This window comes from Porites lutea, chromosome 10 (genome assembly GCF_958299795.1).
Source record: "Porites lutea chromosome 10, jaPorLute2.1, whole genome shotgun sequence".
Classification (NCBI taxonomy): Eukaryota; Metazoa; Cnidaria; class Anthozoa; order Scleractinia; family Poritidae; genus Porites; species Porites lutea.
In genome coordinates this window covers 27,575,157-27,596,503 of record NC_133210.1, presented here as the reverse complement: position 1 = coordinate 27,596,503, position 21,347 = coordinate 27,575,157, and the positions used below count along the sequence as shown (strand labels likewise).

At 39.2% G+C, this 21,347-nt stretch overlaps 1 long non-coding RNA gene across 1 annotated transcript; it reads left to right on the top strand.

Moving 5' to 3' along the window:
- Nucleotides 1-12,084: 12,084 nt before the first annotated feature.
- LOC140950911 (uncharacterized) lies at nt 12,085-18,529 on the top strand. Its single transcript, XR_012167215.1, has 3 exons — nt 12,085-12,260; nt 13,933-14,056; nt 17,902-18,529. It is a non-coding gene; the product is annotated as an uncharacterized lncRNA (long non-coding RNA).
- The last annotated feature ends 2,818 nt before the right edge of the window (nt 18,530-21,347 follow it).

Below are 21,347 nucleotides of genomic sequence, written 5' to 3'. Positions count from 1 at the left end.
ATCCTAATTACAAAATTTTCACACACGCTTCGGAAAATATTCATTACTTTCTGTCGATGTTAAAAAACGATAGCATCTTCAAAATGAGTTGCTCCTTTTTCTCCGAAGATTCACATTGTGGACCTGCACCGGGAAAAGAGGATATTACTATCGTTCCAGTAAAGTCGTGTGCGAATAATATATTTGACCATCTGTCCGCACTCGGTGTAAGTGGAAAAACGCAAAGTGGAAATACGCAAATTGGCGAAGCTGAAGTCCTTTTTAACCGTGGCGGTTTTATCGCTCCCAGCCAAAAACAGGTAGACGAATTGACTGTGTGCCCACGGCATAGATATCTCTTGACCTATGGATGGCCGGGTAGAAAGCGATTGACATGTTTTCATCCTGATCATCTGGGAAAGCGCACGAAGCAGAATAATGCTCGACGCGTCAACCTGGAAATGTCGAGAAGCATATATTTCTTGGAAAACCATTCAGTTCCACTTGGAGCAGGTATGATAAACATTAGTACATGCATTGATAGAACACTTCTTGCCGGAGAACATTATCAGTGACTTACAGTTATCATAACTGAGCTTGGGTAGCCTGTGATTCTACAGAAAGGATCTTATTTTTTTGGTATCTTGAGTAGAAACCCTAGTTTATTTCCATCACGACTGTGTAAAGAGTGAGAAAGGAGTGAATGTTCCTTATTTTTCCACCTCAACATTTTTTGTGAGAGAAAACAAAATCAGGACACGTTATTTATTTATCTATTAATTTATTTTGCCTTGGCCTCGTTAGTTATATGTACAAAGTGCAGAAAAAGACACTATCAGATACGACAAGCAAAGCAACTTGAGACAACTGTAGTGGTAAGTTCATACTACCCTGATAAGCAATTTTACATTACAGTTAAATTTGAAAAGCGAATGACACATATAACTAAAACACATAAATAAAACGCATAGTGGTTACCGTGTAGCGCTAAATTTTTCTCGTGGATGCTAAATTTTGCGGGGGTGCTTTGCGGGGACTCGTCTCGAGTTATTTTTAACAACACAGTTCTCAAGGGGGATTAGACAACAGCCAATCACATAGCGCGAATGTGTTCCGCGTGTATGACCCACGCTCAGAGGCACGCGTCCTTCACGAATTGACGCAGAACAAAATGGCGGAAGACGAGGAGATCGATATTTGCTATTCGTTTTGTCGACGAAAACGACTGCAGAGAGATTTCTGCTAAAGCTGTGCCAGGGAAACGGAAATTAAAAAAGAATCGCCCTTCCCCTCTTGTATAGAGCTAACAGTACAGCAAGGAAATCCTTAACACACTGAATATTCTCTCAGGATCATTTATAATTTACAGTTTGAAGAGAGCAATTTCTGGTTTGATATTTATTCTTTTATTAGTCTTATTATTCAACAAAAATAACAATTGGCGTCCTACTTGCTTTATTGCACAAACGACCGGTTTCAATAGACCGGCGAAATTTCTCATTTTATTAAAGCACTGAGGTTACGACAACTTAGAGTTAAACTGATTTCAGGGTTGTCAAAGAGTCCAGCGATTCCTTTTCCCAAGGTGAGCGCCGACTCATTTCGCGTCAATATTCAGGAATGCTCTCGATCCCTTCACGCTTTCATTGCCTTTCGCCCGACATGTTTTGCACAGCGTTTAGTCATGCGAAACCTCCACGAAACATCCACGCTACGCGCGAGGTAACTTTATCCCGATTCTAAAAATAACTCGAGACGAATTACCTATGGAATAGGGTATGTATGGGGGATGCCTTCTCTGTCCCCTTTATCCTCTCTTGTTAACAGCTATTTCGAGAAAGGTTGTCGGAAAAAATGTGCACGCGACAATCCTGAAAGGTATGGGATATTATCAATACACTGATCCTGACACTGTAGCTGTCGAACCTACTTTTGTTGCTTTCCTTTAGCACTCGCAAACATACGTCCATGGCCTCTCTCGTGCCATTCTTTCAAAACTTCTTTAAAGAACAGTAAACTCAAAACCACCCACAACTATTCGTTTCGGGATTGTCGCGTGCACTTTTTCCGACAACCTTTCTCGAAATAACTGTATACTCTTAGTAAACAATTTTGTGTTAATTGCCAACGAGCAGCCTCGCGAAGGCACACTGTGAGTACAATGTATAATAATTATTTTTATTATACATTGTACTCGCGTTCTGTCGTTTCATTGTCCAGGTTACTCAGTTATATGCCAGCAGATTACTGGCTACTCTGTAAGTTGGGCGCGCAATGCATGATTTCCAACTAGATAGCGACGTGTGTTTCTGTACGATTGCATGTTTGTCGTTTCTTCAAAGCAATGTATAATAAAACAGGGAAAACAATAATTAGATTCGGATTTTGTGAAATAATCAAGGTTTCGGGAAGTGTTATCAACCTCGCCCTTCGGCTCGGTTGATTGATGACACTTTCCTCGACCTTGATTATTCCGGATATATCACAAAAACCGAATCGAATACATGTTTATTATTTTCTCGTGATGTTAGGAAAGCCCTCTTGTTATTCAGGATCAAGAACCGTCAGTGTTAATGACTTCTACTAATGAGTCTCCCGAGCGACCAAATATCAGCTCTACTTCAGCATATGAAAGTGAAGTTGACATTTCAGCCATGGATCCAGTGATTGAAACGGAGGACGAGGCAGAAACAAGCTTGTGGATTGATGAAAAAGAATTGCAACACGAGAAGAGAGAAACGCTAAACAATGCCGTTGCAAAGCTTACTGAAGGTCGTTACAGTTAAGTGAGGAACCACCAGCAAAAAGAAAACGAATAGACACTGGCCTTGTACAAACGCTTATATCTGCCCATAACGACGCTGAAAACTGGCAAACTAAGCGCCAGATTCTTTCCCTTTTTGTAAATGACTTTAGCAAAACCGAGCTTCAAGAAATGATCCCAGGCCTATCGAAATGGCGGATTGACCAAGCCCGTTTCCATGCCACTGACGTAGGCGAAGGCCAGCCCATTCATGACAAGCCTTTTTTTTCGCACACGCTTAGACCCTGTGAAGACGGATCATTTCGTTGACTTCATATCAAGACCTTGCTTCTTACAAGATGTTGCATACGGCACCCGAAAACTGAAACTAGACAGTGGTGGACACGCTGTAATACCTGCAGTGATAAGAACCCTAATACCATCAAGGATTATTCAAGCTTACTGTAGAGAAATTGGATTTGATCCGGCAAGCGAACGCACTCTCTTCAGGATTTTAGAAGTCTGCTCCGCTTCCATGCAGAAGTCATTGCATGGCCTCGATTACATTACCACGGACGGCGTGCAAGCATTTGATTCACTTGAAGACATGGTCAGTACTCTCAAAGCTGCTAAAGCCGTAACTTCCAACTGGGAAAAGGAAGCCAAACAGCAACTCTCAGATGCAAAGAGATACCTTAAAGCCGACTTCAGGTTGCATGTGAGCAAGGATGAGAGGTGTGCAGACCATTGTACAATGTATGCACTGAGTGACCCCAATGATCCTCCATTTAAGGGCATGTGTAGTCATGTTCACAACATTCGCTGTGACGCCTGTCATGGTATTGAAACGGTCATTAAACAGATTGGCGCTGAAATAGAGGGTGCATTCAACGAAGATGGTGATTTTTTAACTAAACGAAAGCTTCAGTTTGAGTACGGTAAAGCACAAGAAGCCATATGCGCATGGAAAGCGTATAGTCTACGCGCTGTTAACCAAGATCTTGCCAAACAAGATGTGTTGAGTGCGCTTGACGGTGGTAGCTGCCTTATCGTCATGGACTGGGCCATGAAATTTTTACCTCTGTACTACAGAGAACAAATGAGGGATTTCTTTGGAAAGAGAGGTAAGAGCTGGCACGTAAGCTGTGTAATTGAGAAAGAGGAGGACAGCTATTCAGTGCAGTGTTTTTCTCATTTATTTGAAGAATGCAAACAAGACTGGTTTGCTGTCGCATCCATCGTGGAGAATCTTTTAGAGATTCTTAAGAGAGAGAAGCCATTCATGTCAGAAGTGTTTCTTCGCTCAGACAATGGCGCATGCTATCACAACGCAGCCTTGTTGCTTGCTCTTCCAGCCATTGGTTCAAGAACTGGGATACGTATCCGTAGATACGATTTTTCAGAACCACAAGCAGGGAAAGACATATGTGACAGAAAAATAGCTCCGATGAAAGCCCACATTAGACGATATGTGAACGAGAAGCACGATGTGGCAACTGCTGCAAAAATGAAGGAAGCTCTTGAGTCTCATGGAGGTGTCAGAGGGAGCAGAGTAGCTGTTGCCGCTGTCAACTTAGCTAATGAAACTGGTGGGACAAACAAAATCAAAGGAATTAGTAAGCTCAACAATTTTGAGTTTACAGAAGAGGGAATTCGCAGCTGGAGTGCATACCAAATTGGTCCCGGAAAACTGGTGTCGTGTGAAGGAATGAAACCACAGGAGAAGACTGGATTGAAGTTGTTACAACCTTTTGGGGAAATTCCCCAGGCCCAAGGCATTTTCAACACGAGGCCCACTTATAAAGAGCGATCCGCCAAAAATCAGGTCTTTTTCTGCGAGACACCAGGCTGCGTGGTAACGTTTGAAAACGAAAACAAAGCACAAAATCATATGGACACTGGAGTTCATAAGCTTGTTTTGGAACGCGAAACACTTTACGACAGTGTGCGAAGAAAATGGGCGCAGCATGTTACCGAAATAGCTTCCAAGACGACTGTGAGCGTGCCAACTACATCAACCCGAGCGCTTGGTACAAGCAATGGAAATGAAGCTCCCACTTCGCAGGGTTGGGCACTAAAAGGTCAAAAAACTGCTACTAAGACCTCCGAGAACGTTAAAAGTTTTTTGATTGCAAAATTCAATGAGGGCCTTAGTGGCCAGAAGGCAAATCCGTCAGAAGTCGCAAAGGAGATGCAGGAAGCTAAGGATTCGAATGGTTCACCTGTATTTTTGCCAGAGGACTGGAAAACTGCACGGCAAATAAGCAGCTTTTTTTCACGACTGTCAGCATTAAAGAAAAGCAGTCATGTCGCTGCAGTAACATTACGTGATGAAGAAAATGTCGATGAAGAGGATCTTAGGAGCTGGGAAGGTCGCTTAGAAGCAGAGAGTATACGGAAGGAAGTGTACAGTGCAGTGGATCTTCAACACCCAGTTTATTCTGAAGGCCACAATATTTGCTTGATGGCAAAAGAGAGAAAGCTTAAAAATCTCAAAGTTGTAGAACTAAAGAACATCTGTACAAATCTTTCTTTGACGACCACTGGAAATCAGCAAAGAAAAGTGACCTTCATAAACGCCATTGAGGAGTTAGTTAATTCTTGTTCATGTAGCAATTTGTTGTAAGACATCGACTGTATCGTGGTCGATTAACTTGAAACAAAAACAGTCGTATGAGAGAAGCCTAGATGACTCAGTCAGAGACCAGTTCAGTGGTGACGCAATTTTTTACGATTGCTATTACAGCATTTTGACATTGTATATAGTAGTTAAGAGTGTGTATTAAGGACACCTTAACAATCGTGACAAATTTATGTAAATGTAAGTAAATTTATTTATTTACATACGCCCCTAATTAGCCTAAATATTCAGTAGAGTGATTTTCCTATAACCCTGAAATGAAAACAACAAAGGAACAGAAATAAAGCGGTTTGATTGGTTTATCGAACGGATACAAACGCACGTGACTTTTGGTTGGTTAAGCGAACGCTCGGGTAAAAAATTTATGCCTGAGAACTTTTAGAAATCAATGGGATACTTCGCTTTGATGTCATACCGCAACAAGATTGGCCAATCAAACAATGCTTTCTTCCCTTTTATTGGGTTTTCTTTGGCGGGAAAACGAATAGTCCATGTTTTGATCTTTTCATCCATTGGCTTATAAAACAAATAACGAACACTTACTGAAACGATTTTCAAGGTCATACGCAAATCGCTCTACTGAATATTTAGGCTAATTAGGGCCGTATGGTTAACCAAGACCTTCTAACCCGTTTTTTATAACCTTTTGACTTAAATGAGGGTAAGGTATGGCTTGTTATTAGAAGCGGGCACGACTGTTTTCCATTTTTTTTTTACTGACCATGGATGAAGGCAAAACTGTGGATAACGAAATCACTAGGCAAAACAGCGTGGCACAGTCTGCCCGCTAGACCCCTACGTTCACCTGCTAGCTAGGTCAATCCAACTCACATAAAAATTACAACAAGGAAGGTGTTTTTCAAACTCTGGAGCCCTGTTAAAACGCCGCGGTTTGCTAAGGCTGGTTTAATTGGTTGCGAATAAACCAATCACCATCTGTGGGATTGAGCGGTGTGAACTTGGATATCCCTAGCTAGCTTATCCCGCCAATCGATTTTTATGTTTTAGCTCAAAACCATTAAATTCGTAACCTACGTGCGTCAAAGTCTCCGATGATCTCCTCATGCGCCTGCTTTTCTGGCAAAAAGTTTTTTATTTATTATCCAAGTGTTCGGCGGCGAAAAAAATGTGGATTTCTTTACAACAATCATTAGTTTTTCATTCTGAGTCCCCCTCTCTATCCATGGTTTCCATGTGGGAAATTGGCTTGCCTTGCTCTTCCAGGTATCTCGGCCATGGCTGCCATGTCTTAATTTGGTCATGGTTATGTTTTTGCGAAATAGTTTTTTATTCTCAGCATTTATCCTTCGTTTCAGTAGCTGATAAGAATAAGTAAATGAAAAAGGGCTTTTATACGACGAAACATGTACCGAGTTCATGGCGGTCTTTTTGTTCAATTTCAAGAATTATGCAATTTGATAACGGCATCATTCACTTCTGCTAGAAACGGGTTCCACAATTCGCTCGCATTATGCGTTTATTGTTGTTGTTGTCTTTTTTTTTAATTCCTTTTTGTATGAATAGAGATAAATGCTCAACGTTTTTACTTTCCTGACCCATAAACAATCGAGGAGTTAACATTTCTTTGAGTAATGTTAATTATGTGCGATCAAACAGTGCGTGACAAACTGGCCGTGACGTGACATATCGCCCGCATCGGTGATAAAGTGGACCTCAAACTATCGCTGACAGCGCCTCTAATTTACCAGGTCCCAAACTTCGGGTTTTTTACATGTATAGTAAGGGTAATAATGAGTACAAAGAAGTGTTTCATTTCCTCACAAACTGCCGCCTTTGTGAGAAAACGATTTTTGAAAAAGTGGTTCATCAAGCAAATAATATTTCAAAATTTTTCTATGTGCAAATTATTTTGCCTTTGAGACATTGATAAATGGTTGGAAGTGGCCGTTGATGACCTAGAATCATAGCAGGTCTATCAAAATAATAGTATCCTGAAGTTGAAGGTATTTGCAGCGCGAGAAAAAATTTTACGCGTTGCCGAAGTTAAGCATCTAAATTACACGTATTTTCAGTTGCTGTCGGCTGGTTTTTAGGGGGGGTGGTCTGATCTCGGAAACTAAAAGCTGATGAAGTTTAAGAATACTGCTATTCATCCTGTCTCAATGAAGGTTGAAAACAGCCGAAAGATGAAAGGAATCGGTTGACCTCGATCCGTGGCCTCTGCCCGGTTTTCTCAGACAATGGCACTTAAGTGATGGGATGATGGGAGTTGAAGTAAGTAAGAGTTTTTAAAGCCAGCTCTCAAAAGGGAAATAATTAATAATTACAGTAATGACAGTAATGTTCTTTCCTGGCCTGAATCCAGAGCATTCCTACCGGAAATCTGAATCAAGTTGGACAGGGGATTTTAACACAGATACAAGTGCTACCACAGTAAAAGATCTTAAAATAGTTATGCGAAATTAGACTTATTAGCAAAATAGACTTAAAATTAAAACCGGCAATTATTACATTTTATTCAAAACCTTCATGCCTTTTTATTAGACCTTATTCACGAAACCTACTATCTTTGCACGCGCTTAAGGAGTGGCGGGGTCAGAGAGCGACGTCATGTGGTTTCTCAGGGTCGCGGTCGCGCGATTGCAGAAAATTTATAATTTTTTCATCTTAAAGACGATGGTGGCAAATTATATGGGTGGAAATGATCATTGTTACTTCTTTGGATGCAATGGCGACTGTAGATGTGGCAGGTACTGAACACATGATCACATGTCACAGGACAAAAGGAGTCAGTGTAGGAGCCGCTGGGAAGGTCTCTCCTAATTGGTCGCAGGAAACAATAACATTCCATTCTTTCAATTTTTTTAGTATTGTTTAGTTAGGGTTAGGCACCCAGATGTCCTCACAGCAATCAATAATGACGTAAAACTTGGCGAAACTCGAACCGTGCATTTTGCTTCTTCGTTTCGTTTTGAGAAATAAACCAACTCGACCGTTTTACCCCCCTGAAATACCACGTGACTTTGCTGTTATCCGATCAATCCTCACGGCTTTAAAGCGCGTGCAAAGATGACTGGTATCGTAGTGAAATAATGAATGAGGTCTGTTTCTTGCCCATGGTTCGTACAATCTTGAAAAGGTCTTGAATTTTACTAGTCGTCTTGAAAAGTACTTGAATTCGGTTTAGGTCCTTGAAAAGTACTTGATTTCTTTATTAGGTCTTGTCTTGAAAAGTCCTTGAAATTCACAACCTTCTTTACGCTAGGCAACTTTTTTCTGTTAAATTAGATTATTTTGCCGTTGACATTTGGCTCATCCTCGGTGTAAGAACCTCTAAAACTCACGGGTAACGTAAAAACATTTTGTGCATGAACAATATTATATTTCTGTTTCTTTATTTCAAATGCTATTTCTGTACCTCAGATGCAATTGCAACTGAGTCATACACAGTCATTTTGCAAAGCCTCGTTGCGGAAAAGTAGAAAAAAATATCGTGATCCATGATGGCCGAAGAAGTAAAATAGGTAAATGGTTCCATGACGTGTTTTTGCCAATAAGGTGATCAGAGGGGGTTAAAGAATGTCGATTTATTAAATAAATCTTAGTCCTTGAGAACTGAAATTTGTCCTTGAAAAGTCCTTGGAAATGTGTTTGTCTGGAGTTGTACGAACCATGTGTGCCGGAGATAAAACCGTCTTTAGCTAATTGTCGCTATGATAGTTAGAGGATTAATTGGTTGGTTTGCCTGTTTTCAGTCAGATGTTTCCATTACTTGCTGGTATTTTTATTACTTCAGTCTGTAAATACACATCCTATATTGTTTATTAATTAAATGAAAGTGCTTCTCGATATTTGCCTGTTTTTATGAGAACGTAAGACCATAGTCAACCAATGGTTTCTCAATCTACACCCTCTTCAGATCTTAGTTCCTTGTATTGCGGTCTCAGCCTCCCGGTGCCAGGCCGCATTAATGGTAGAGAGGAGAGAAAAACCCTTAAATATTTTTCAGAAAGTAAGGAAAACGAGATGAGCAAAGATATTAGAGAAAAGCGTATTAGAGAAACTGGGCTTTTTACATCTTGTCCTTATGAAACCACGGCAGGGGTTGGGCAGGGAGAATTCTCCTAACTCAATATGTCGCTTTGTCCTCTTTTTACACCTAATTGTCAAACCTTTAGGGATGAACGTCAATTTTTATTCAAAAAATCACGCCCCTGTGTCCTTCATACAAATCAAAAACAATAACAATCTCATTCCGGTGATTACTATAATCGGAGTCCCATTCATAGTCCTCACATTCGATGTTAATAGGGTGTTTAAGCAGCGACGTTTTGGAGCGACGCTCGTCAAGCGGAAGTAAGCCTTTTTCTTTTTAATATGCCTTGGCACCACCAAATTTGTATTGCTAAGTGTTTTTACTCTTAAAGAAACGATTTGCTCCCAAATTTGTTCAAAATCACGGCTCAAGAGTGCAAAAGTCCACTTCCGGTTGACGTGCGTCGCTCAAAAACGTCGTTGCTTAAGGTGGCTCCCTAGAGTATTTACTAATAACCCTAGCTATCTAGCATACGTTACAGAACGAAATCTAGTCACTTTGTCCTTGTGATTTTGTTCACGAGATTCACCGCTAAGGTTACCCATATAAGAAGGCTCCTTTTTCAAGTTTCATTTTCTGGATTAAGGCCGTTGCCATGGCAACATCGCATCCTTAGACAGGCAGTAATTTTGGCTTTTTTGATCATTTTTTCTTAATATTTCTTATTTCCCACGGTGAAATGTCTTTAAACTTTGCCACTTTATATTAACGATATTGCTTAACATTTTAAAGTGGAAAAAACATGGGGTCGTTAAGACGGTTTTGCCAATATTTTGAAATTTGTAATTTTTCTTAATGGAGGAATTTAGCTCTTACAGATTTTAACAAAAATAGGTCAGTACAAAGGTACTGCAACTATCAAGAAATGAGGCGATTTTTACAAAAATCTACCGAAGGAAACGCGAGAAATTCACGGGTAATTAACTACTTTGACGTCACAAAAATCCGAAAAACACGCGTGGTTCGGGGTCGTATGAGCAAAATACGCGCGCGAGCCATCACGCCCGCATGCGCATAATGCACAAAGCTTCTGAAAACATGTGGTTTCTTTGAAGAGTACGAAAGCCATTGTTTTGAAGCCGTTTATTAGTATCATTACGGTGATATCTCGCCAGTTGAAAAAGGAGAGATAGCGGATTCAATTTTATGCCTAACACAGGATGTTTTCTTCGAAGTACTTGACTATTGCAGCTAAAATTCGAAGCGTGGTGGTCACTGAGGATGGCGATCGTCGGCGATGAAGACGGTGGTTGTGCAAGGATCGCAATAAGCCCTTCATTTCCTAATCTGCTGTACACTGTTTGCAGATCTTCAAATGTTAGCCCACTTCCGGATACTTTTTCAACCTTGTTCTTCTTTAGGGATAATTTCGACGGCGAAGTTTTTCTTTAAAAGTCTGCTGTAAAAGATGGCGCCGATCTATAAATCGTACATCATGTCCTTAGCTACATGTACAAGACCGTAGGTCTCGACGGACAACTATTGCTTTCGTCAAGGGTCAGTCTGTGAGTAAAAATTATTTCTCGTTGTGCAAAAATATTGTCCATTTACTTCGTCTATTTAACGTTTGTCTACTTTTGAAGCGAAAGAATTGATGTCTGAGAAATTTCTGCTTGTTTTTACATACAATTTACTCTTTTAGAGATCGATAGTGACTTGTAACTGGTGTAACATTGTCTCCTCTCATAAATGTTTGACCTACACTAATCAAACTTTTTGCACGATGAGCTTCAATAGAAAGTTAATAAAATTTTTTGGGGGGAATATTTCGAAACTGAGAGGCCATGTTTGTTTTAATATTTGCGTGGACGTCGCGCGGATTTTAAAGCTCGCGCCATACTAGTGCTCAGGCTGCGCACGGCCAATTTACTCTAGGGAGCCACCTTAAGGTCCTCCTGAAAATAATGACAGAAAATGGAATTTATTCACCTCTCATTAAGGTAATTTCTCACAGCATTTTGTTTGTTTATTCTTTGTGCGGCGCCCTCATCAAAATTGCGCGCGAGTATCACACGCGATGGTACAATTATTTCGATGGAACTACCCCGTTACTGGAAAAGATCAGAAGGTATCTAGTTGCGTTCCTGGGCAGTACCTAACGCATGAGCAAAGCCATATCACCCGGTCTCGACCCAAGGGCGCGTCCTTATTAGGGATCATTAAAATATGAAATATCAGCAAGTCCACAGCGACAAACCAATCATCATGGTTTAGCCGTCTGACTGAATGAACCACCGACTCTAGCTCCTGGAATAGCTTCAATTCAATGCTATTGAGAGATAGCCTGCCTATTTTACTTAAAGGCTCACAATTGTAAAGGTAGTGGATTACTTTCACATTAAAGATCATGCTTCGATTCCTGGGCATGCGCGAACCATATTTTGCATTCACATGAGCTCATGTGGGTATCAGCGCTCACATTCCACACTGTGCTGGTTTCATTACTCAGATCAGAGTACTTGTCACTGTTAGAAGTAATATTTACTATTGATCTCACTCATAAAGTTCATGAACAAGTAATAGGCATGAAAACCATTTTTCTCCTGACTCGATTGAGCGCGTTTTACGAGTACTGCGAAAGCCCGCGCGCGAAACCCACGCGTCAATCGAGAGACTGGGTTCTAAACGAAACGAATATGGCGACGGATTATTGACCAGACGAGACAGAACGCGTGTGTAGTAAATTAGATCAAAAGTAACATAATTAGACTTCTGGAACTCGGATTTGAGCTTCAGCAGTTCTTTCACTTATTCGTCAACACTTGGCTTTATTCATGATCTAAAAATTCTCGCACGTGCCATGGGGGAAGTCTTGAAAAATCTGGCGCAGATCTTGTGAGGTAAGCTTATGTTTAAGTAGCTTAAGTTAAACTTAAGTTTAAATTTAAGACTATGGTAAAGGATTAAGTTTATGGCTTAAATCATCAAGTAAATCAAGCAGATCTGGTACAAATTAAGGTGAAACATGAAATTTGGCAGGTACAGAATACACGTCATGGTCACAAGTGCAGTTCAATCTCACACACGACTTCCGAAATATCAGGAAACCTCAAGTTGCTTTTCTCTTTGCTGTTTTGTTATTTATGTCTATACTTTTGTCTTCGATAAAACAGCAGGATTTGGCTGTCATCATTTTATTTAAAAAGTTACTACACAGTGAACCTCAGCACGATTTATAGCTAGAATATGCGGGGGAGGAGCAGGGGGAGTCACATTCACAAAATGTAAAATTTATGGGGGGCAAGAGGGAATGAGGTGGGGTCATTTCTAAAAAGCTTGGATGAATTTGAAGGGGGGGAGGGGAAAGCTTTAAAATAATCTCAGCTTTCTCAAAATAGCTACCCCCCTTCACATCCAATGAACGACCAGCCCTCAGATAGAAAGATAGATAGGATAACTCCGCTTTATTTCTACAACCATTTGACAATCATTCGACGTCTCATTGAATCATTTGCGTATCTCTTAAACCATTTGCCTCTTGATTAAATCATTTGACATCACATTGAATCATTTGCGTATGCCTTAAACCATTTGTAAATGTTTGAGTGACTTCTTACTTTACTCAAACCATCACGAACAGAGAAGCCGACTGGTCGTTATCAAACTCAATCATTTCGCACATGGTATATGAATGGATTATAATTTAAACAAACCTATTCTTGTTTGGCGGTATTGTTTTAACGTCTACAGCTGTACCATTGAACAGCTTAATTCTCATCTGACCAAATTGTATGTAGTTTAGGGGAACCATTTCACACAAAACAACCACACTATTTTTTTTAAGAATGATCATTCCTTTATTATTTGAACCATTTTGTAATTCATCACTAGGGGAGACCAGTTGCGTTCTGTCTGTGCTATTTGACATGACTGTATTTTTGGTGGTAACAGCCACCCATAGGAGAAGAACTTAACAAAATTTTGTACGGGGAGGGGGGGGGGGGGGGTGGGGTTGGTGGACTCTGTAACGTGGTCCAACCCCTTACCCTTTTATATACCATTTTGGCCAAAAAAGTTACCCCTTTCGTATACCTTTTTTTGATAAATGGTACCCTTTATTTATCTTATTTCTTTATTTTGCCACACAAAATGTACAAAGAAAAAGAGAAAAAATTAAAATACACTACAGAACAAAATTGGCGAGGAAGCCTTTAATAGAAACCACAAGGATTATAACATAAGGCTTCCTCAATTACAACTCATGGTGGCTACACATGCAGAAAAGTCTGGAAAAAGTCTTGAATTTTGGATCCAAAAATCTGTACAAACCCTCAAAAGAGAGATTGAGTTGCAAATGTCATTATCTAACCCTAGCTTCTTTCACATATCCTGTGTAGAATGCTGTATCCCTTAATAAAATATGGGATGTCTTTAAAAATGATATGAATAAATTGTTAAACAAGAAAGTTTTCTTGTACTTTTTTACACCACCAGGGCTGTCTTATACAAGTTCTAACCTTGAAAAAGTTGCAATATGTTAACTTAATTTTTGCCAATGTGATTTTCTTTTAGTGATGGACTGCACTGTGTTACATATTTTGGAATCTTGATGAAGAGGAACAGCAAGGCAAACTGCCAGACAATGTAATATAATCAGAAAACAAGATCAGCAAGAAAAGGCAGCTCTGAGGACAAGGTAAACAACTCTTCTATTTTTTTTTATATTTTTTTTACAGTAATAGGTGTGACTTACTTATACATTTACTTGAATTCATGCTCCCTTGATAAAATGCCAGAGAAAAAATTTTAGCACCTTATTCTCACTTAATTTCGTGAGTATTAAATTTCATGTAAAATCAAAAACCAATAATCTATTTAAAAAGAATAACGAATAATCTTTACGCTTTTGTCAATGTACATGGTTACATGTACATGGTTTGTCAATGTACATATTACAATCTAGTAAATTTACTTCCAATAGAAGATAAATTAAATGTAATGAGAAACATGTGCAAGCTAGGAAGCTAAGGTTTTCTTCTTAGCTCCCTGAACAATTTAAGTTCTACATGTAGCTAGCAGGTAAACTCAAAAGAAATACAATAAGAAGAAAAAAAACAAAGAAGGAAGAATAATTTCCAGCTATGTTTTGATGCTGGGCCCGGCTGGCTTTTAAGTGTTGTTTGCAGAATGTTGAATTTTTGCGGATAGGGCAATCTTCAGATTTACGTTGTAGCTTAAACTTAAACTACACATAGTATGCAGAATTATGCTGTGCATCTTTCTTCTACTGTGTGCGATTCGTTGCCCACAATCACTGACACTGTTCGATGTAGTGCGTTATTCTCAAACACCAAGTAATAGAGAAAGTTGAGGTGCCTGGACTTCCTCAAAGCAAATTTAAGCTCCATTGCAGTGACAACATTTACGAAATCTGGTTGTCTACATATATAATATTATTACCTTTTAGAGGTGAAATTGCGATCATACAGGTTTTCGATGAGGACAAAATTGCCATAACATCTCTTCTATGAAGAAGACTTTAAATGGCCATTTCCTGTTCAGGCTTCAATACAATTGCCCTGTTGTTCCATCGAATATTCAAGATTGACAACGCTCCTGTCAACACTTCTTTGATATGTGATTTTGTTTTGCGGAGAAGATTATTGTTCAGTCAGTTGGAACTTTCCCATAGGAGATTACCAAATATTTGATTGTCAGGTGAACGTTCTGATCCAAATGGAACATTCCATACGCAGGCATTCGGAGTACTCAAAAAGGCCACCCGTCCTGGCAGGCGGTTTCTCATTGCTCCCGCCTCAATCTCCTCGCTGTTTCTCTGTCCTCATATGCCTTTATTACGTTGCATGCCCAACCAAAACCATGATGCCACGCAGGTAGCATATTTCATTTGTTGTTCTGAGAGTAGATAGTGTATAAATTTCTTTGGAAATGCAGACAAACTTGAGTTTTTTAAATGAGTTGGAAGGTCCTTCCAAATGTCTGTAGCCATAAAAGAGATTGATTGTTTGCCTAGCTACGTTTGTTCATACACTCATCTTATAAAGATATTTCTTAGCTGTATATCTTGTGTTGTAGCAATGCATATTACTAGCATATTGAAACATGTTGTCGAATACCTCACGCAGACAGCCTTTACGCCATGAATGCACAAATTTTCAGCCTTGTAGACAATAAATGTTAAATTCATGCAGGAATGCAGATTTGAATTTGATAATTATTGCGGCAACAACTAATGGTTTCATTTTCCAAATAATCTTTCCTTAAAGCAATCTTGGAGGTATGCTTGACCTGGACTGACTGTACTAAAAAAATTAAGTTAATGAAACAGTCAGTTATTCATTCATTCCATCGTGAAACAAACAGTGATTCTATCAAATGAGAAACTTACTGAATGTTGGAAGTAATCAGTCTGTTCTGTTAGTCAAGGCTATAGGTAGTCAATCAAATGGTCATACAGTCAGTCAGTCAATCATTCAATCAATCATTTGATCATTCAGTCATTCATTCATTTAATAAAGGAGGGCTCATAATATTATTTACGTAGATGGGGAATGAGAATTATTTTAGATTTAATTTTTGCTTTGTGTTGTCTCTAAGCCCCCACCCCCTTCATTTATAATCTTGAATGGTGTGATTTTTGTTCCTGCTCTCTCATCCCATCTCCCATAAATGTGCACAAAATACCATGCCCCAACCCTCCCCCCCCACGATCATCACCATGCTAATGATGAAAATGGCCTCCAAAAGTGCTGTTAAGTAATGATCTGGCTAAGAAGGGAAGCAATTTCTTCTGTTATGGTGCAATATGCTTTCCTCATAGAGAAATGTTTTTATTTTCACACGTAAAATGCATTAACCTACAAAAAGGTAATCTGCAAAAATAACACATTGAAAGTAACACATTCTCTTAAAAATATTTAAAGTCAACAGGCTCTAGAGTTAATCAAAATGTTCAGAGAAATTTGGACTGAATTGTGCCTTAATAAACTTTCCAATTGGCAGTGGTTTCTCATGAAGGTTCTTGCATGTAGATACACACAGAAAACACACAAAAGTAATTGGCAAAATTCTGGTGGCAGGGAAGCACTTAACTATAGGGGTAAGGGGACCAGGAGAGAAGCCCTCCAGGGGGGGAGACAAGATTGAGTGATATTAGGGGTAGCCACCCTGGACAGGAGTCCTGATCAGTCTCCAGGGGTGAGGCCCCTATCCCTTAGTCACTAGGAACTAAGGGGAACCAGGAGGGGTGGCAAAAAGATAGAATTTACATAAAAAAGGACCCTCAGTTAAATCTCTGGAATATTCTAGTTACCGGGTAAAGAGATTAGTGATACATTATAATATTAGAGCAATTCTTTGTAAGAGTTTCTGTGATGTTATAACCCGAGTAAGATAATTAAGTATTGCATCCTACATGATGAGCGATGATGTTCACCGTTTCGGCTCTCATTGCAGTCGGTGACACAAGCCAATTATTAGCATATTCCTGATATTTCTTCGGAAAGTAATTGAGAGTTCTTTTTGATGCAAATTTATATCTTTTGCTAGTTGTGCATGTGCATATGAAACTTGAAAACAATGCCAGTGAATAAAGAGGACGCTTACTTATAAACACAAAATCTGGGGGGAAAATTGGTTATATTTGAGGCCCTATTTAAAAGCCTTCCCTGTTTTCAATGTTCTTGAAACTTGCAAGGAACATTTTATTGACAATTGATCTCGAGACTGTCGAATTTATAAAAAAAATTAGCGAGCAGTTTTTTGAAAAATGCAAAACTTGTAGGCATAGACCAAATTACGTCCAAAACCTGTATCAAAAGCAGGTGAATGCAAGTTAATAAAATTCTTCTCACTCGCGATCACCCGGAGCAATTCCCCTCTTTTTTTGTATGCAGTTTTCAATGGAATCAAACCACTATGGTATGAAGCCGTGTTTCCAAAGCTTATCAGTTTCTTCAAATATTAGCGAATTGTGTGGATAGCATGCTATTTCACTGTTTTTGTAATTGTTAAAACTGTGTGTCAAAATATTTCAAAAACGGTCTCATAGAATTTGTTTAAACTTTGGCATAATGGAGGCAATTATGGCAGGTACAGACTCCCTTAAGCAGTTTCTTCAAAAACTCCTGGTACAGAGAAACACAAAGATAAATAAAAAGTGTAATGGTGTCATTATGTTGCCATGGCAACTCCGATTGCAATAAAACCCAGATCATAAGATATTTTCATCTTTATATAAACAGTTGTGGTAACCTTTTTCCTATATCTTTACTCATGCCGACGCGGTTAATGCTCAAACGTCAAACCATTTCACTTTAATATTTTTTTGCTTTGAAAGGCATGATTTATCATGTAGCCACAGTAGCGGTGATCTTTTTACATGTGAAGATAACTTGTTATTTTCACATGTGAAGATGTCATGTTTTCGCCCGAAAGCTCACCTGGTATTTCATTGATGTTTATATAATAAACTGATGTATGCATGTAGCTATAGACCATGCTTTCATTTTTTTATTCAAGGTTGGTGAAGTGGCTGATGTTTATCAGGTGGTAAATGAAGATGAATACTCGGACATTGTCCGTAAGCGACAGGAAGAGGACTGGGTCATTGATGATGGTGAGAAGCTTCGTGCGTAAACTTCAGTCGCAAGCGTTAACAGCAAAAGTGCACTCCTATCATTTTACCTCTGCTACAGTGTAAAATAGTTTTATAAAGATATCAAGTTAAACATGGGTTGGGGGCTCCTACACTACACTGTAGCTAGAAAGTGTGATGTTTCACATTAGTTGCCCTGTGATGTAGACAAATGGTTTGGTGGGTAGATGTAGGGTCCAGGGTTTGCAAATACGCCAAATTTGGTGTATTTTACGCCAAAATTGTTCAAATGACTCCACTGAGGTTACGGAGGGAGTCACTTCGACTCCAGGAATCTTCGGTAACAAACATAGTTTTGTCCTTACCTTTTTCGCAACAAATACAATTTACATTAATTGTAAACATTGTAAACCTTAATTAAATCATCAAAATTAAAGAATTATACTGTACGACAAAACAGGAAGAGGGTAAATTACGATCAAAGGCCATCATGGATTTGAGCTTTCCAGGTCAGCGGACCGCCACAGCTACTTCATGTATCCCTCACGATAGTGTATATGTTGTAGTTAATTTTTTATTTTGGGTAATTTTTGTTTTTCCTTTGTTTTGGGTACAATAATGTATGCTAACAAAGTTGAAACAGGAAAAATAAAAACTACCTGAGATAAAAAATTAACTACAACATATACATGCCAGGACCACGTGCTGGAAAGTCTGTTTGGCTTTTTTCGTTGTGATACTTGACTCCAAATATTCCAAAATGACCCAAAATTTGTGAAGCAGAAGTCACACTGACTCCACTCATCAATAAAATTTGCAAACCCTGAGGGTCATTTGACTACCAAAATGTCTTGAAGGTATAGATTACCATGTCTTTTCACTTACTGTAAAAGACTATGGTCACTCATGCATGGAACTCCACCATAATTCTTAATTTACTGATAAGAGTAATCTGAGAGTACATGTACCCAGTGAAGACAGATTTTAAGAGAATTTGTTCAATAGATATAACAATAATACTACATGTGAAAATGATATTTTAGCATAAAATAAAAGTTAATGTTGGCAAGCAATAACCTGTGGGCCTGCAGATCAGTTTGCTTTTACTACATCTCGTTATTTGGCAGTTTCTTCAGGGGGGAGCTGGGGGTGCTACTCCTTTAACACCTAAACAGTGATACTGTCAAAACCTTCTTACTACGGCATCTCTTACATAAATGGCTAAACATGTCTAATAAGCAGTCAGACTGCTGTGGTGGCTGGTAATACATGTACGTGATCTATATAACCTTAGCAAAAATAGTCTCTGGTATTGCTATTGGCCAGGGTCATGTAGCAGCTGCTCGGAAGAGAAGTCATGGTACGTTTCCCTGACCCAAAGCAATACTAAAACAATTGGAAGAATGACGTACATGTCATTGTTTCCTGTGACCAATTAGCAGAGACCTTACGAGCAGCTCCTACACTACCCATTGGCCAGGCCACCACTATAAATCATCTCTTAACAAATCTTAAATTTTAGATGGGACTGGCTATGTGGATGATGGAAGAGAGATTTTCGATGATGATCTTGATGAGGAGCCTTCAAATGGTTAGTGAATTTATTAGCTGTATTTGGTGAAAAAAGCATGTTATGGATTTATATAGGCTGCTAGGAGACAGAAAGATCTGTACTCAATAAAAATCTTAATTCACCATTTCAGGGAAAAATGTTCCTAAATTCAAGCCTAAGAAACCAGTAAGTACTTTTGTTGGACAGGCTTGTTGTTTCAAATTTTTATAATTTTTATAATATAGTTTGTATGAACTAATAATTATATTTATTAATAACACATTAATGCATTTTTTGCTTCTAAATTGCAGAATGTAAAGAAACCAGTAGCAAAGCCAAATTCAATCAATAAAATGCTACTTGTGGCAAGTGCCAAAGCTAAGAAACCAAAGGTGAGAAGGTTTGAGAACTAAAATGGAGGAAGATAAAGGTACACACATGCCAAAGGCCCAAATGGCCAGAGTTTATCTCGGTTTCCTTAGCATGAGCATGCCTAGTAGTATTGCTACTCCCCCCTGGACGGGATGCTAGTCTATTGCAGGGTTACCCCCAGCAGTATGTCGCTGGTGCCCATTTAAAACAGTGGACTAAAATTCCTTGTCTAAGAAAACAATGCGACAGGCAAGGCTTGAACCCCGGACCTCCAGATCTGCTCAGCCACTCACATGCGTCCACAGATAAACTAAAACAAACCAAAGAAAGACTGGTTGAGAAGACAGCTTCATACATGTAGTTTTTACTTACGGTAGCTTAAAATTTCTCTCTCTTTTGGCCCAAAAGGAACTTAACTAAGTTCTTTTTCATGCTCCCTTTTTTAGAAGGAAGTTACATCTCTGGGGGATGACGATCTCCTCAATGACCTTTAGAGATATGCACAGAAATTAAAAGTTAACTTATTATCACTTGTGCTTTTGTTGGTGTAGTGTTTTGTTCTAGAGTGCTATGGGGAACTGTTAAATGTAAAGAAAATCATCACAGTTGTGACTACAACTTTTGCAGTTGTAAAAAGAAATCCTGAAAAAATTCAGGCTTGTACTGAATTTTTGAACTCTTGCAGGGTGCAAAGAAAGTCAGTTTTACAGCCTGCCATTCGGGCGAGCTGTAGCTAGCATGTACTAGCCCACAAGTCATTTCAGCTAGCCCCAAAACCCTTTTTGATTAGCAGGATTGATTAACAATCCTTCTGTAACTTGAATTTCCCCCCCAAAAAATCACTTTCCTATTGGGCAAATTAAGAACAAACATCACTAGCCCGAAAGCAAAATCCACGAGCCCTGGGCTATCAGACAGGGACCGCGGAGAGGGAGGGGCTGGTAGGGCCGCGGCCCCACCACTTTTTTGCACCCCCGCCCCCACTTTTTGCGCTGAAAAGAAAAATAATTGAAATAATAAAAAAAAAAGACTTGAAACAAGTTTTTTCCGTCTATATTCCGCTATATTCTCTGTATTTTCTTTAATTTCAAACGCCAGGCATTTTGTGGGGCTCTTGTGCTTTTCGCGGTAATTGTACCCTGGGGCCGACTGGCCCCTTGATCAAACGCCATGCCTTGGCCACCCCTTCGCTTCGTTGGGCAGCGTGTTTTGTACTTCCAGCTCCGGCAGAGTTTTTTTATCAGTTTTATCAAATGAAATGAAGAAAATTACTAGCTTTTTCTAGCCAAACGAAGTTGAGTAGTTGTTTTGAGTTGATAAAAGTTTTATATTTTGTCTTTCTCCTTTGGAATCAATGAAATATTCGATGGCAAGAAGAATTACATTACTTGAACAGTGAACGGCCATAGTTAGAAATTTTTCAGATCACTTCAGTGTAGTATTTTC